Source organism: Rissa tridactyla, chromosome W (assembly GCF_028500815.1).
Source record: "Rissa tridactyla isolate bRisTri1 chromosome W, bRisTri1.patW.cur.20221130, whole genome shotgun sequence".
Taxonomy (NCBI): Eukaryota; Metazoa; Chordata; class Aves; order Charadriiformes; family Laridae; genus Rissa; species Rissa tridactyla.
In genome coordinates this window covers 29,846,740-29,864,811 of record NC_071496.1, presented here as the reverse complement: position 1 = coordinate 29,864,811, position 18,072 = coordinate 29,846,740, and the positions used below count along the sequence as shown (strand labels likewise).

Below are 18,072 nucleotides of genomic sequence, written 5' to 3'. Positions count from 1 at the left end.
ATCGAATGCTGTCCAAGTAAATGGACCAGCATGGAAAAAGGTATCAAGTACCTGAGGGAACTGGCCCTGATGAAATGCCATGCAAATGATCTCTGTTAAGAAAGTTTGTGCAGAGTGCACCATCAAATTATTCCCACACATTGTCACCCATGGTCTGAGGAGGATCTGGTACTGATACACCAACTGTAAATGAGGTGGCTAACAAGGTGTGACAGTATGAAGACTGTCTCTCTCATACCCTCACTGTAGCAGCCGTGGAGAAAATGGCTGAGCAAACCAAGACAATGGCTGATCAAACTAAGACCATTGCTGAGACAGTGGAGAAAATGACTAAGACAATAGCTGAGCAAAATGAGAAAACTGATAAACTTCATTAACTGCTTGAAAAACTGTCTGAGAAGGGGAAAGAATCCCACTCTTCCCCTGAACAGACCCAGGTTGCAGTCACTAAGAAAAAACGCCCTCCTACAAAACCAACTCAAGGGAAACAGGACCCGCTCCAAGATTTCCTGTGGCTTTGCCTCTGCAACTACGGCGAAGACATGAGTAATTGGGATAAAAAACCTACTCTGGCCCTGCAGGAACGGGTGCTTGAGTTGCAAGGTAAAGCAGATGGAAGAAAGAATTTCTGCAGGAGGATGGCTGCTCCAGTCCATGGTAAGCGATGCTCTAGTCCTTGCAGGAACTCATCTTCTAATTGTTGATGTTGTTCTCAACATTGGGGGGCCCTGCCTCCAGCCAGGAGGAGCAGAGGGATAACCGAGTTTATTGGACTGTGGATCAAAAGGTAGATGAGCTGTGTCGTGGTTTTGGCCAAATTGGCCAATGGCGGATGACAGATGCTCTCCCCCAGCCTCTCGCACACAGAGAGGAGGAGGAGAGATAGAGAGATTTACGAGTTTAGAAGGAACTAAACTACTTTAATGAAGTATTAATAATAAAATAAAAAAAATATAATAGATACAGTATATACAAAACCGTATTAAGCTCCCAGGATGATGTCACCGGCAGGCACTGGGGAAGTCCCAGGCTGGACTCAGCGACGGGTGGGAACTGGATTCCACAGATGGAGTCAGGAAGTCATGGATCAGGATCAAAGGCAGATGAACAGACAAGGTCCTCCTCGGACGTCAGCCACTGAAGAAAGAGGGCTGACCCTTTGATCTCTCAGCTTTTATACTGAGCATGGGGCAGATGGGATGGAATACCCCTGTTGGTCAGTTTTGGGCCACCTGTCCTGTCCGCTCCTCCCCACAGGTGGGACCCCTCTACGATTTTCAGTTTCCAATGGGGCAAATAACGAAATCAGCTGACCTTGGTTGTTACAGCAATAAGTATAAGCAAGAGCCTCTCTGCGTACCATTCCCCGGCACTAATTGTAAACATTGGTCTTCTCACTCTGAGAACGAATGGTTCTCAGCACAACATGCTGTTAATTTCAGAGAGTTAGAAGAGGCCTAGCTAAGAAGTAAAATTACTGAACAGAAAGTTGGTTCTGTTCTACTTCAAACCAGGACAGCGGAGCAGGTGAGAGGTCCAGCCGGGTGGGAGGGGATTTCCGGCAGAGAGACCCTAACATCTCTGCCCTCCTTCCTCCTCACAACTCATTGACTATGCCAAGCTGGGGGACACCAACAAGCACACCCTGCACGTGGTGGTTTTTTGGCTGACAGTAAATATCCTTCTGGCTCCCTTGTCGCTCCCCCATGGCCCCAGTGCTGGAGCTGAGAGTGCTGTCCCACAGAAGAAGGACCTCATCCACAAGCTGTTCAAGGTGCTGGCATCCCAGTTCCAGCCCCACTCTGGCAGCTACACCCGCCTGCTGCAGATCCCCAACTGGGATGGCCTTGACCACGCCAAGATGTCTGTCATTGAGCTCAAGGGGAAGCCCTTCCTGCCGCTCATCTGCCCGTGCCACGACACCGAGAAGATGCTGTTCAACCAGCTCCTGATGGGCTACTGTGGAGGACATGCAGCAGGCTGCAGCCCCGCAGGCCCCTTAGGGTACCCCTGTCTAGGCATCCCCCTCTGCCTTGAGGGAGGCCCCATGCATGCACAGGGACAGGGCTTGGTGTGAGCTGCCCATGCACCAGTCAGTGAGTTTGCTTTCCCCAAGCATAGGACTGGAAGATGTCCCATGAGGTCTGAAGGTTGATTCCCAGCCTTGTGTCATGATGGGGGCACAAGCTCAAGGTTTATTTGCTTCTTCCTGTGGTTTAAATAGACACTCAGCAAGAGAAGGAAATCAAGCTGGGAGCCCCAGTGGTTGATATTCTCTGTGTAAATAAACTCTATTCAGAAAGTGAGTTTGCTTCTGTTTGAATTATATTCCTGTACACATGAATTAATAATTTACTCTAGCAAAGACTGGGTTTGTTACAGCTTCTGGTCCAACAGCCCTACTCTCTGGGGCAGCACCTCCACTACACTGTGACAGAGCTAAAGTGTGTTCTAGAAGCCAGTGTGCTGCCTCTCAGTGCTGGAAATTCAGTGAAAAAACCAGGTTATTTTTGCTGTTTCAAAAGTGCTGAATGCAAATTTGGATGGAAGCACTGAGATAAGTTTTAAAAGAGGCAGTACCAAAGGGACTTATGTTATAATAAGGAGGCAATGTGGACAGGAATAATAGTAGTCTCTACCAAGAGCTTGGTAGACATCTCAGCCTCAGATGTAGGGTTGCAAGAAATCTCTGTATTACCCTCTTAGAACAAAAAGGGATAGTAGCAGAACTTTTCAGAGAGGGATATAACTACTGTGAGATAATAAACTTAAATTGCTAGTGTAGTCTTTGATTTGTACTTGAAAGTCCTAGCTGTAGCTTCTCAGTGAAAAAAAATAGACATGTTGGGTTCCTTCCTCCCTCCCAAGGTTCACAAATTAAGACTATGGAGTAATCTTAAGTAGTGAGGTGTTAGCTGTATTGAAAGAAAAAAATTGAATGATGTTAAAGAACTTTAAATTTGGTAATTCTCTCTTTAGGACACTTATCTCGCACAGTACTACTTCTGTTTAATGAATTACGGTGAGAAATTAAAGATGTGTGATACTGACCACCAAATCCAGCTGCTCAAGGTATTTGTGTTCGGTTTCCAGCAGTTCCTTTGCTGTCCAGCTGCGGTTTCTCTCCCAGCGAGCCCTCTGCTCTTCATGGTGTTTGCTCCGGACATAAAAAGCAGGGACAAGTCACTCATGGCAGTCTCAGGGCTGATATACGGAAAGGTAACCAATCCTGAAGAGCCCCGATCCATGCATTCCTGACTCCAGATCTGGAATCCAGTTCCCATCTGTCACCGAGTCCAGTCTGGGACTTTCCCAGTGCCTGTCGGTGACTTCATCCTGGGAGCTTGATACGGTTTTCTATATACTGTACCTATTTCATTATTTTCTTTTTATTTTATTATTAATATTTCACACAGAATTCATGCTGATCCCTTGCTGAGCCAGGCCATCACCCCAGTGAGCGGCCAGCAGAGATAGCTTTTGTTATCTGCTTTCCTTTATTTGCTGCACCTCTCAGCTCAGAAAAGGAGGGTGGTGAGATTGTATCTCTTTCCTGCCCAGGTGCTGCTGGCCTCCTGCCCTCCCCCTGGCCCAGCACCTCTGGTTTGTGGCTCCAAGACCTTCTCCTACAGGGAAAAGGGTTCCCCTCACACAGGGTATTCATTTTCTGGTTGTCCTCCTGGGGTGCAGGACTTGCTGTGAGCTGCAGCCTCCCTCCCTGGGACGTGCTGGAGGGGAAGGCTGGTGCACGGTTGTCCTGGCCATCACAGAATCACAGAATGGTAGGGGTTGGAAGGGACCTCTGGAGATCATCTAGACCAACCCCCCTGCCAGAGCAGGGTCACCTAGAGCAGGTTGCACAGGAACGCGTCCAGGCGGGTTTTGAATGTCTCCAGAGACGGAGACTCCACCACCTCTCTGGGCAGCCTGTGCCAGGGCTCTGCCACCCTCAAAGTAAAGAAGTGCCTCCTCATGTTTTTTCTCCTTCCTTGTTTTTCCCAGTTCCCCTTCCCGGGTGGGGAGGAGTCATCACGTGATAGAATGATTGTCTGAACGACAATAAATTGTTGTGGGTTCCTCAAACCCGTGGGTAGACTAGAAAATACTTCATCTACAGATGACAGCAGCATACCAGCTTGCTTCTTTCTTCTCAGACTCAGAATAGAAACTACTGAATACGTTCTGTACGGTTAACTACTTTATGATGCCCTGTTAGCAATATTCCCTGTGACATTTCTAGATTTTCTATTTTTAATATCCTCCAAAAATTTCCCTTCATTATCATAGCATAGCCACTCTTGATATGTCTCTGAAGTCTTAACCGCCTCGTGGTTCAGATCCAAGGGCCACACAGCTCCACATCCCACCTCCAAGGACAGTGACTGCTGTGGATGAGGCTGCAGCAAGGCTCAGCCTTGGAGGCCTCAAGGCCTCCATGCAACCTCAGAGTAGCTCTTATCTGCTCTCCCCTTCTGCTGACTGCTTTAAACTGGCTTACCACCACAGCAGTTCAACCCTTCTGCCGAGAGGTGGCTCGGTGCTGACCCAAGGCAGGACCTCCAGGAGGACAGTGCCCCACCCCTCCCCTTAGCAGGCAGTCCCGGGTCTGAGTGGGGCTGGGTCGGGAAGGGAAGGGTGAGCAGCCAGCGGTGCTGGGAGCGGTCCGGCATGTTGTCGCTGGGGGAGCATTGCCTGCAGTCTGGGGCTGCTGGGCGACTGGTGGAGCTGGACGAGGCAGAGCTACTGAGCGGCTTGTGGGAGCAGTTCCTGCGGAAGCAGGTCTACATGAGTGCAGCGGAGCCAGGGGCTGGGGTGGAGAGCAGTGGGGGTGCGCTTGGCTGACGGGCTCTCTCCTCACTGCCAGACTGACATTGGAGACATCCTCATCACCATGAACCCCCTTCCAGCCCCTGCTACTGTACAGGAGAGAGGTGAGTTCTAGCGGGCCCCTGTCAGCTGGGCTCCACTGCCCCCCAGCCCCTTCACCATCTGCCACCAGTTCCCCCCAGGTCTCTGAGCGGTACCAGCGCCACAAAATGGGCACACTGCCGCCCCGTATCTTTGCCATAGCTGACTGGGCCTACCATGCCATGCTGAGCTCCCGGGCCAGCGGGTCATCAGGTGAGGTCTGGGTAGGCAACCGGACTGGGCTGGGGCATGCCGGAGCCAGGAAGAGGTGGGGACAGCCCTTACGGGGATCTGGGTTGCTGCCAGCGAGCTCTCACTGGGCTCTCCCCTCCAAAGTTTCAGGGAAAGGTCATCTCCAGTACTGTTGGTAATTCAAACTAAGCCTCTTCTAACTGAACTCTCTGAAATTAACAGCATATTGCGAGACACTGTTTGCTCCCAGAGACATAAGACCTGATTATTTATATTTTATGCCAAGGAATGGTATGCAGAGAGGCTCTTATCTGTTCAGTAATTTTACTTTGCAGCTAAGCCTCTCCTAACTCTCTGAAATTAATAGCATATTGCGAGACACTGTTTGCTCCCAGAGACATAAGACCTGATTATTTATATTTTATGCCAAGGAATGGTATGCAGAGAGGCTCTTATCTGTTCAGTAATTTTACTTTGCAGCTAAGCCTCTCCTAACTCTCTGAAATTAATAGCATATTGTTCAGACACTGTTCGCTCTCAGAGTGATAAGACCTATGGTGATGTGATTGTCATCCTGGGAGCTTGATGTGGTTTTGTATATATTGTATCTATTTCATTATTTTCTTTTTATTATTTTACTAATATTTTCATTAAAGTAGTTTAGTTCCTTCTAAACTCATAAGTCTCTCTCTCTCTCCCTCCTCTCCTTGGAGAGAGAGGTGGGGGAGAGCATCTGTCGTTCATTTCAGTGGCCAGTCTGGTCCAAACCACAACAATTGGATCACTTAATTTGAAGAGTGCTTGTCCTACTTGTTTACTTGTTTTAGGGAAATCTATTGCTTGAAGCTTTTGGCAATGTCCATACTGTGATGAATGACAACAGCAGCCGCTTTGGAAAATACATATTTGAAATTACTAGTTTGAGGGATGGTTAGACACTGGAAGGAGTGGACTGAGTAGCCAGAACTTGTGAAGGTGAAATTTTGACACTTGATTCCCTGTGGGAAGCAACCACAGCTGTAGGATAAGGCCTGAGTTTGGACAGTGTGGGAGTATGAGAAGGATATGGTGGTGATGGCTCAGGGGAGGTATCAGTAATACTCTATGGTGCCAGAAGCCTTGGTTGTTGCTAAAGGAGGTGAGCAGACATCTCCAAGATGATGGGAAGCATGGAGAAGCCCACTTCCAGGGTGCTGGGCAGCCTGGAGGATGTAGTACACAAGAAAGACGCCAAGGAGAGCTGCTCCACAGCCGGCTTGATCCGCAGCGGAGAGGCAGATCTCGGCACACAGGGGGTTTCCTGAGGCAGCGAAAGGCCAGGACAGCGGAAAGACGCGCCAGTAGCCAGCAGCTCTCGCGGGAGATGCTGAGGAGGCCTGGGCGTTGCCAGAGCAACCGCGACCACCCCCACGCCTATAAAAAAAAGCAGCCTAGGGAGTGCTAGCACCCAGGAGCGATGTGAATAGTGGCGTGGTGTGGCAGTTTGCATGGAAGGGCATGCAGAAAGGGTGTTGTCACTCTACCAGCTCAAGAGGTGAGTTCAGTTGGTGGTCATCACCCTCTCAGAAGGAGAACAGCTATGGTATCCACCCGTCAGAAAGCTATGTCCTTGCCAGAATGAATGTGGCAACACAGACAGAGCTCCCACAAAAACATGCAGCCATCCAGGTCTTGGGCTGCAAGGAGTGCCAGAGCCTTTTGCTGGTAACGGATGGCAGTAGTGAGAACAGCTGTGTGAGGTGTGACCAGGTGGATGATCTGCTCAGCCTGGTGGCACAGCTATGAGAAGAAGTAGTAAGGTTAAGGAGCATCAGGGAGTCTGAGAAGGAGATAAACTAGTGGAACCATGCTCTGCCCTCCCTGAGACAGAAACAGGAACAGCCACCAGAAAAAAAAAGCCTAGATCAAGGGGATCTTGTACCCTCCCCCCGACAGGCTGAAGGCAGTAGCTTAAAGGAGAGGAGTGAATGGAGGCAAGTCCACGCTGGGGATGACAGGCAAACCCCCTCCTTGCCCACCTCCCCTTCCCAGGTGCCTCTGTACAACAGGTACGAGGCTCTGGATGTAGAAGGCCAGTCAATGGATAACGATGCAGATGGCAGTCCATCCTCACCAGAGGTGCTGCCAAGGTCAGAAAGGCCAACCCCTTGCATCACAACTACCTCCACGAGGAAGACAAGATGGGTAATAGTTGTAGGTGACTCCCTTCTCAGGGGAACAGAGGGTCCAATATGCTGGTCAGACCCTTCTCTTAGGGAAGTCTGCTGCCTCCCTGGAGCCCGGGTTAAGGACATCACTAAGGAACTTCCTAGCCTGGTATGGCCCTCGGACCATTACCCATTATTGGATAAGGAACTGGCTGGATGGTCGCATCCAGAGGGTAGCGGTCAATGGCTCTGTGTCCAGATGGAGAGGGGTGACAAGTGGTGTCCCTCAGGGATCTGTACTGGGACCGGTGCTGTTCAACATCTTCATCAATGATACAGACAGTGGCATCAAGTGCACCCTCAGCAAGTTTGCTGATTACACCAAGCTGAGTGGCGCAGTCGACGTGCCGGAGGGGCGGGATGTCATTCAGAGGGACCTGGACAAGCTAGAGAGGTGGGCCTGTGCAAACCTTGTGAAGTTCAACAAGGCCAAGTGCAAGGTCCTACACTTGGGTCAGGACAATCCTCATTATCAATACAGGCCGGGGGATGATGCGATAGAGATTAGCCTTGCGGAAAAGGACTTGGGGGTACTGGTGGATGAAAAGCTGGACATGAGCCAACAGTGTGCACTCGCAGCCCAGAAGGCCAATTGCATCCTGGGCTGCATCAGAAGCAGCGTGGCCAGCAGATCGAGGGAGGTGATTCTGCCCCTCTACTCTGCTCTGGTGAGACCCCACCTGGAGTACTGTATCCAGCTCTGGAGCCCTCAGCACAAGAAGGACATGGACCTGTTGGAGCGGGTCCAGAGGAGGGCCATGAGGATGATCAGAGGGCTGGAGCCCCTCTCCTATGAGGACAGGCTGAGAGAGTTGGGGTTGTTCAGCCTGGGGAAGAGAAGGCTCCGGGGAGACCTTATAGCGGCCTTCCAGTCCCTGAAGGGGGCCTACAGGAGAGATGGGGAGGGGCTGTTTGCAAGGGCATGTCGGGATAGGCCGAGGGGCAATGGGTTTAAACTAGAGCAGGGCAGGTTTAGATCAGACATTAGGAAGAAGTTCTTTACACTGAGGGTGGTGAGACACTGGAACAGGTTGCCCAGAGAGGTGGTGGAGGCCCCATCCCTGGAGACATTCAAGGCCAGGCTGGATGAGGCTCTGAGCAACCTGCTCTAGTTGAAGATGTCCCTGCTGACTGCAGGGGGGTTGGACTAGATGACCTTTAAAGGTCCCTTCCAACCCAACACATTCTATGATTCTATGATTTCCAGACACAGCAAACTCATCACAATCTCCCTCTTCCCAGCTCCCACTGAGCTGCCCTCCCAGTGTGCCGGTCACCGTACCCAAGGCACACCACTGGCAAGTGACTAACACTAGTATCTGAGGTCTCTGGTCCCACATGGGTTGGAAGGGGTGGGTAGAACAAAGCTTTTCTTCTGCCCTTAGAGATAGCAGGACGGCTTGAACAGACCTGTTTTTTCCAGACATGCACAAGGTTACTTCCCAAAACCCCTGTTTCTCTTATGCCTCTCCCTCTCAGCCAAGCTATCAAAACCACCACTGTGCCAATGGAGCTGAAGGTGCCTCAGCATCACTTCTGAATTTCCAGGGAACTCAGCTCCAGTGTGACCCTTTCAGCTGCTGCTTTCTCCAAAATCTTGTCTTTTTGTGCCGTCATTCCTCTTGCTAAAGCATCCCAGACAAAGCCAATGCCTCTCTTGTGTGCTGATGAAAAGCCTCTTTTGAAAAGTCTCTTGGGAAATACTTCCCACTATAGTTAATTCTGCTGTTCTTTAATACTAGCTGCCCCTCTCCCCTGCTTTGTCTTGGTTAGCCTCTATTTGTGGGAAAACAAGATCTCAGAACAGGATTTATTCCATTGTTGTTTTCTTTATCTGAGCAAGTCACCCGGGGGTCTCTGCTTAGTCAGTGAAGAAAACAGACTCTTCCATGACGTAATTTGTCTCATGCTAATGTCTAAAATAAGTCAGATGAATCGGGTCCTAAAAGCACCTTGTCCCCTTCCCTAGGGAGAAGGGGAAAAAGTGGCTCATTCAGGCAGAGACGGGTAGACTGGAGTTGTCTGAGGCAGGCAGTGAGTCCCTGCTAGGTCTTCTGAGGACCTGCCCCAGGGACTGTCCTCCACACGTCCTGTCCCTGGGAACCTGTGGATGCTTCCTGGGGGGGATGGATCTGTAAGGGAGGGGCCAGGGTGAGACAGGGCTGCACATGAGCATGACCAGCAGGGATCATCCCTGGAGGTATTTAAAAGACAGGTAGATGTGATGCTGAGGGACATGGTTTAGTGGTGGGTTTGTCAGTGTTAGGTTAATGGTTGGACTCGATGATCTTAAAGGTCCCTTCCAACCTAGACGATTCTATGAGTCTATTGCTCTTCTATGTGGGTGGTGATGAAGTCGCAACATGTAGTCCAAGGGTAATCAAAAGAGACTTCAGGTCCCTGAGATGGTTGGTAAGGGAATCTGGAGCACAGGTGTCGCGGGCGGAGTGATTAACTTCACTTGTAATAGAGCAGCAGTGGAATATTTATTAATATAAAACAGCGATTTAACAAAGTCAGTAGTGAATGCGACAGTGTTTTACGAGATTCGATGCCAGGGCACACTTGGTTATTTACTGCACAGAGGCCAGGGTCAGACAAGCTCTCAGGGAGACCCTCCCGTTGAGTCACGAGGTTCAGAAAGGACCCCCTGGCTTTCTAAACTCCTTCTCAGAGAGGAGCCTAGGTGCGGCTGGATCCACTCCTAGTCCCAGACTTGGTCAACGGTTTGTGTCTAAAGGATTCTATATGCGCAATCAATCCTTATCTCACTCAGCTAAGATTTCAAAGTTTAGCATGCTATCAGTCACTTACCGAGAATCTGCTGCGGCAAGGAATCTCTCAGCCTCGAGGAGCAGAACCTTAAGCGAGCGTCCCCACTCAAGGGGAGATCCTGGCGTGCAGCCCGCTGCCGTGCAGGAGAGCTCAAAGGGCTCTTGGGCTGTCCGCTATTTATGGAGTAAGATAATTGACCTATAGTCATATTCCCATGGGAACAAGATGTCTAGGCCCCCACTCCAGACAGTGTTTTGACTGTGTTGCCAGGCATCTCCCACAGTTCAAGTGCAACTCATCACGACTCCCACTGGTGGCCATGGCTTGAGCAGGAGCCGGGAGGGGAAAGGGGGAGAGCACACCGCCACAACAGGTTACTTTTTCATCTCTCCTCCCAGTTGCGGGCAGCGACATTGGAAGAAACAGATGAGCCCAGTCTATTAATACATGACTCCATGGCTGGTGTCACACACAATTTTGGGTTTTTTGATAATGGGATGGCCTACACAGCACCAGGCCTGCTGGCGTCAGATGGGTTTCACCTTTCTCAAAGGGGGAAGAGGGTCTTTGCTCATGAGCTAGCAGGGCTCATTGACAGAGCTTTAAACTAGGCTTGAGGGGCAAGGGGGGCAATATCAGGCTTGCCCATGACAAGCTGTGGGATGACAAGAAATGGTTAGAGGGTGTGGGAAAGCAATGGAAGATTGCGAGGAGGACTGTAAATACGCTCAAGTGACTCTCACCTGGGGTGCTGGGAAACACATATATCACACTAATTGTTATTCAGTCTCGGGTGCTTGCAAGGAAAACACTTGCACTTAGATACTGTAAGTCTGTGATGGACTCAGGGACACCTTATCTAGCCGCTTGAGAATCCTGGCCCGTTGTGGAAGAAGATCAAAGCACAGTGGGAAAACTAGGCCTGCTTGAACCCTTGAAATACCAGAGAGAACAGGGAGTCTGCACGCGCTCTTGCTCACGAGGACTCTCTCGCTGCCAAGGACTCTTGCTAACAAGAACTCTCTCTCGCGCCGTGGTGCCCGCGGTCCCTGCTTGTGTGCCTCTGCCCGGGTGTTGCTTCAGAGATTCCCTGGTCTGTGAGGTATCGAGATTAAACTTGTTCTTTGCCTTTCATCCGTGGTGTGTGGTTGTTCCTGCGTCCTGCCTGCATCAGCTCACACAGAGGGACAGAGTGCAAGCGAGGGCCTGCAGCCTGTTGCTCTGAGACGTGCAGCACACCTGAAGTCTTACAGAGAAGAACCAGGGGCTCCTGAGGTAATAGGAGCTAAGAGGGATACACCAGTGAAATACCCCAAAGGAATTAAGGGATATTCCTCTAAGAAGGTGGCATGGCTGACAGCCTAGCATGCAGCACGGGCGACAAACAGGAGGAGCTTGAAGCCACCATTGCCCAGAGAGGTGGTAGATGCCCCATCCCTGCAAACATTCAAGGTCAGGTTGGATAGAGCTCTGAGCAGCCTGATCTAGTTGAAGATGTCCCTGCACGGGACACCTACACGGTGTATCTCTTCTGTATCATGATGAACAGTGATTAAAGTTTTGTGTCCATTATTTCGAATTTGTTCTAGCAGCTGACACAGGTCATCATGCTGTAGTAGTTTCTTCACCAATGTAAGATTCATTCTGATAGGTGTAGGCAACAAATCTCAAATCAATGTATAATTAGATTGTAGCAATTGATAAGACATAACAGGAGCTAAATAATTGAAATCACATCCCATAATTTTAGTGAAATTACAAATACAAACATTTGAGTGATTACTTGTATCTACACTGACATTATCTACGAATATAGTATTACAAAGGGTTCTCATACAAACACATCCTTTTCCAACATATATAAGTACCATTTCCAGATTTTCATCAAGATGTATTTCAAAATGACAAACATTCTGTTCAGTGTCAAGACAAACGTCTTGGGCTTTGATGGTGTTACTCTCACAAATAAATCCTTGTTGTTCTCGTCCAACGCAGGCATTAACATCAACGGTCTGCCATTTGTTCCCATTCCATTGGGCCCACACTCTATGTTCTAATGGATAGAGTATAGTTCCATTGTGATTTAATCCTAGTGCAATGATTGGGTATATGGTGTATATCGAAGCATTGTGTATTGTTAGGACAAAAGCTGTAGCCTCGTTGTTGATGGGGTCATAAGTGAAATTGACTAAATACCACCAGGACTGGAATTCCCTTTCAAATTCAGTTGCATTATCCCAGATTACTTTTCGAATTTCAGTGGGTAAGGTACCTTCTTCACCTTCTCGTACAATTGCTGCTGCCGTAGATTGCATCCACAGCTGAGCTTGGATACAACTAAGAGCTAGAGAAACATTGGTTTGGGCTGCACCAAGGGCATCCACAATCAACTGGTGATCCCTCTTATTAATTCTTTCCCACTGAGGCAATACATCAGATAAGAGCCATTGGTTAGTTCCCAGTGCTAATAGGGAGGATCGCAATGGGTGTTCCAATTTGTTTAAATCCCTTATTGTTGTGCTTAGTTTATTTGCAAGTACTTCAGCATCTATGCTATTTAAGACTCCCAGTCCGGTCCCTATGATACCAGTCGCATCTCTCCTTGTTCGTCTTGGAGAGGTGAATGTTCGCCCGTGTAACCATGCTAACCACCCTGCATAGGATGTACTCAGGAATGATGAACAGGCTGGTTTGATGGTGGAGATGTTAATTTGCATCACTAATTCTACTCGCTTAAGAGACCATGATGGATTAAATAACAGTCATTGTTGGCCTGTATATTTGATCACATATGGTCCGATTTCAGAAATTTGTGGGGATAGAGTTTTCTCATCGTTTACAATTGGTGCGGAAGTTGTCGTATGAGGCTCAGTAATGTCAATTTTGAATTTAAATGATAGCCCCACACTATGGCGAGCCCAGAGACAGACTACAAAACCAGGTTGTACTAAGGTAAAATTGTACCAACAGTCCAATCTTTCAGAGGCACACTGTTTAGTACCATTGATTATTGGGTTTGATACAGTGTTATACACTGAAATCTGAGATGCTTTCTCATGGGTAGACCCATTGATCATCTGGCACCCTATTTGAATTCTTTTCCCTGCTGTTCCCTGAAGTCGGAGAACTCCATTAGTTCCATCTGTATCCCAGCTCCATTCCTTTTCTAAGTATACTTTGTTTCCATGCGTGACCACAGTGGAAAGATTTAAGTCTCCCTTCCTAGAGTGTATTCCCATACTCCTGGTATGCTTAACACGAGCTTGAGACCATGGCCACTCTAGAGTTCTTCGACCACAAGTTAGAAGCAGCATTGCTGAGGTTTGGAATATTAACACGAACACAGCACTTCCTTTTGCCATCCTGCAGGCTGCTGTAAGAGAAAACAAAGACTTGTTTCGGTGGGGAGAGGCTGAACAGGTTACCCCATTAACAAGAAGGAAAAATCCATCGTGCTCTAATTCTGTGTTTTGCACCACTGCTATCGGTAGCTTCCCAGGCACGTGGGCCACGAGGTTTAGTTAAGGTCACAGGCACAATACCTAAAATCCAGGCACATGCTTCCTGCAATATCCTAAAGTTCCCATTAATTGCTGTAACTCCTTCCTTGATTGGGGCATTTGCAGCTCCTCATTTTTTCTTAAGGTATCCGAAGGAATCACAGCACTGCCTGCTATCCAGCAAGTACCTAAAAATTTTACTTCTTTACTTGGTCCCTGACATTTTCCAGGCGGAACCTCAATTTCTGCTTTATTTAGTGCTTGCCCCACTGCTGCTGCTGCTTCCCCCACTGTCTCAGGAGAAGTTCCTCCAATCAGAATATCATCTATATATTGGGACAGTTTCACACCTTGGGGGAGTGAGACTGTCTGCAAAAGTTCGGCAAGCACGGCATGAGCAATTGTGGGTTAATGTTCATACCCCTGTGGGAGTCTGTTAAAGGTATATTGTATTCCCTCCCAAGTGAAAGCAAACTTCTCTTTATCCTCCCCCTTCAAGGGAACCATAAAGAACATATCCTTTACATCTAATGCCGCCACCCCTGGGTGGGCAGCTGCTTGCAGAGTAGCTGTTAAAGTTGCCATGTTTGGTACAGCGGCCGTTAGCGGGGCTGTATTAGCATTTAGACGTGGTAATCGACTGTTAAACGCCACCTCCCATCAGGTTTCCGAACTGGCCAGACAGGCGAGTTATACGGGGAGTGGGTTCTGGAGATAATTTGTCTTTTCTCCAAATCAGCTATGACTTCAGAAATGCCCTTCGTGACTCAGCAGCGATCAGGTACTGCGGTACATTAGTAATCTTTGACTCGGGGAGTGCAGGGGCTGAGCGGAGCACCCGCACTGCGGCTTCCCGGTTTCTGCACGGGGTAAGGTCAGTGCTTGAGCCGAAGGACCACACACTGCCATCCGGCAGACACCAGGTTCGGCCATTTAAAATATCAATATATCACCCTCAGTAAGTTTGCAGATGACACCAAACTAGGCGGGAGTGTCGATCTGCTTGAGGGTAGGAAGGCTCTACAGAGGGACCTGGACAGGCTGGATCGATGGGCCAAGGCCAGCTGTGTGAGGTTTAATAAGGCCAAGTGCCGGGCCCTGCATTTCGGTCACAACAACCCCAAGCAACGCTACAGGCTTGGGGCAGAGTGGCTGGAAAGCTGCCCGGCAGAAAAGGACCTGGGGGTGCTGGTGGACGGCCAGCTTAACATGAGCCAGCAGTGTGCCCAGGTGGCCAAGAAGGCCAATAGCATTCTGGCTTGTATCAGGAATAGCGTGGCCAGCAGGAGCAGGGAAGTGATGGTGCCTCTGTACTGGGCACTGGTGAGGCCTCACCTTGAGTGCTGTGTTCAGTTCTGGGCCCCGCTGTACAAGAGGGACACTGAAGTGCTGGAGCGTGTCCAGAGGAGAGCTACCAGGCTGGTGAGGGGTCTGGAGACCAGGGCATATGAGGAGAGGCCGAGGGAGCTGGGCATGTTTAGCTTGGAGAAGAGGAGGCTGAGGGGAGACCTCATTGCCCTCCACAACTAGGCCTCAACAACTAGACCCTCCACATTGCCCTCCACAACTAGACCTCATTGCCCTCCACAACACAGCTGAGGCAGGGGAGGTTTAGGTTAGATATCAGGAAGAATTGCTTTACTGAAAGAGTGGTCAGGCACTGGAACAGCCTGCCCAGGGAGGTGGTTGAGTCACCAGCCCTAGAGACGTTTAAGAAACGTCTAGATGTGGCACTTCAGGGCGTGCTCTAGTGGCAGAGATTGTAGGTTGGTTGTTTGTGGGGTTTTTTTTTTGTTTTTTTTTGTTTCTTTTGGGGTTTTTTTCTTTGTTTTTTATTTTTTTTGGTGTGTGTATGGTTGGACTCGATGATCTCAAAGGTCCTTTCCAACCATGAAGATTCTATGATTCTATGATTCTTGCAAAATTCTGCTAAAATGTCCTAACCCTCCAAACCTTCCCATTCTCTAGTAAGGTTGATGGGCAACCACACTTCCGCTCGTCGTCACAATAGAAAAAGATATGAAATATTATTGGTTATTGCATCATGTGTAGATATACATGTTTTATACCATACTCGTGTTAAATTTACACAATAAGATTGATTACATTCTTGTACACTTGCATTTTGAGCCAAAGCAAACACATACGGATGAGAAGTACAAATCATTACAGAATTTTCTTGCTCACAACTTCTATTTGTTGTAGTATTATCTATGGTTAGCTTATGAAGACTTCTGTTTACAAATACAAATCCCATTCGCCAGCCCTCAGTATATAACCCAATATACAAAATGTGAGAAACAAGTTCCGGTCCGAATGAAATAGGCTCAGGCAGAATCCTCTGTGAAGCACACTTTTATTCACGTTCTTGCAAGAGCGGGTGACCTAGCAAGTAGGCACACTTCCAGTTCTTGAAACACACCTTTTTATTCCCCAATCCCGGCCGAATTTTTCCCTCCCCTGTTTCCCATTGGTTAGGTACTCCAGGGTTCACAGTCTGTCCGAGGCGCCTAAAATTCTTCCCGCATGTCCTGCCTCTGTTTACTTCTCCTTATGCTACACCTGTAGGAATGTGTCTGAGAGAAAATGGTCACGTGAGCCAGCCTCCCTACTATGAGAGATTAGATTAAGGGCAAAACAGGTGGTAGAAGATGGAATTAGTACATGGGAAAAACAGGAACTGAGAAGGTAGAAAACATGTTGTGCTAATGACTAAGTAATTTACTATGTGAATTCTTGTAACCAATCTGATCTGTGAATGAACTGCATGGACAGTGCGTGAACAGAGACTGTAAGCCAATCATATAGCTGCCGCTAGCGCGTGCTCTTATTGCCTGTCTATATCTACTCTGTGTAAACTGGAATAAAGGGAGAACGATCATACTCATATTGAGATTCCATCGTTACTCTGGGTCCGTCTCCCACTCCAACATCTTCCAACATCTGGTAGCAGAGGATGGTTCAGCGCGACTGAGTTCTCCGAGACTGCGGTAAGCAGCTAGAGGAGGGGAGTGGGAAACTTCGGCTGGGAGACGTGCTGCTTGGGCGCATCAGCGGGAGCAGACAACGGCGTGAGGTCGCTCCTCACCTCCCAGGCGCAGCTATGGAAACAGAAGCTGCGGCCACGCTACTCGCTGGGATCCTCTCTAAGAGAGGGATTGAAACACCAGCGAAACTGTTGCTCAAACTGATTAAGCCGGGGCAGGAAATGGGACAACAAGTAACAAAAGAAGAAGGAGCTATATTAAGACTTCTCCTGCATATCCTCTCTAAGAGAGGGGTGAAATACGATGAGCGTATGCTCCGAAGGTTGTTAACCTGGTGCAGAGAGAACGGATTCGCACCAGAGCCCCAGACAGCTTTCAAACCAGAAATATGGGAGGCTGTTGGGAAAAAACTGTGGGAAGTGATAAGTAAAGGAGACAAAGAGGCATCACCGTTAGCGACGACATGGTGGTTGGTGTTATCGACCTTACAAGATATGAACGCGGAGCGAGCCACAGTGGCCGGGGCTTTTGCAGCATTACAACCCACGGGAGGGGGATCGAACAGGCCAGGTCCGAAGGTCTGGGACAATCCCCTGCTGATCCCCTCTGCTCCACCTGAGGCCGATGGAGGAGGCAGAATGTCAGCAGAGAAGGACAGAGCCGGAGCTGTTTGCTCCTGACATTGCCCACCCGCCTCGCCCCCTCCCCTCCCCTCCCCTGTCGTCTCCCTGAGATAGAAGTGCTGGTTTTGTATGGCTGCTGTGTAAGTGTGTGTGGGCGCCAGCTTATACCTGCTGATCAGCATGTGTGCTACTGTTTGCTTTTTGTTGTGTGCAGTGTCGTTAGGTGACTCCCCTTGAGCAGGTGTTCTGCCCGGTGTGGTACTGTTCTCGTACGCGACTAGGGCTGACACTCCGTCAAGTGAAGAAGTTTGTATATACACCATGTTTAGACGTAAGGCGAGCACGCCCCAAGTAGATACACCAGGATGGGCTGTAGAACCGATGGAAGTCCTGAAATATTGGGGGAGTTTTCATGAGCCGACACGTTTACACTCTCGGGAACGGCTCGCCCGTGCAGGGCGTATCGCTGGTTGTTTGTTGTTTGTCTATAAGGTCATGGTTGATTGGGAAAAGGAGTTGAGCCAAAATCTATAGGATGCTCTGTAGGAAAATGAGAAACTTAAGGAAAAATGAGAAACTGAGCTCTTGTTGCAAAGGCAGACTTTTATGTCAGTCGTAAGTGATGGGGAAAAAAAAAAAAAAAAAAGAGAAGAAAAAGAAAAAAAAGAAAAAAAAAGAAAAAAAAAAGAAAAAAAAAGAAAAAAAAAAGAAAAAAAAAAAAAGAAGAAACCAAACAGGGACAATTAGATGGGAAATGTGCCACGTTAGCACAAAAGTATGCCATAAGCATTACGAGAAAGCGTCAGAAAAAGAGAAATAGGACACCTGATTCAAAGCAGTACCATAGAGATATGTTTTTGGTTTTTCCCTCTATGTGTCT

At 48.7% G+C, this 18,072-nt stretch overlaps 1 pseudogene; it reads left to right on the top strand.

The window, feature by feature from the left end:
- Positions 1-542: 542 nt before the first annotated feature.
- LOC128901918 (39S ribosomal protein L17, mitochondrial-like) lies at positions 543-2,018 on the top strand (annotated as a pseudogene).
- Positions 2,019-18,072: the final 16,054 nt, after the last annotated feature.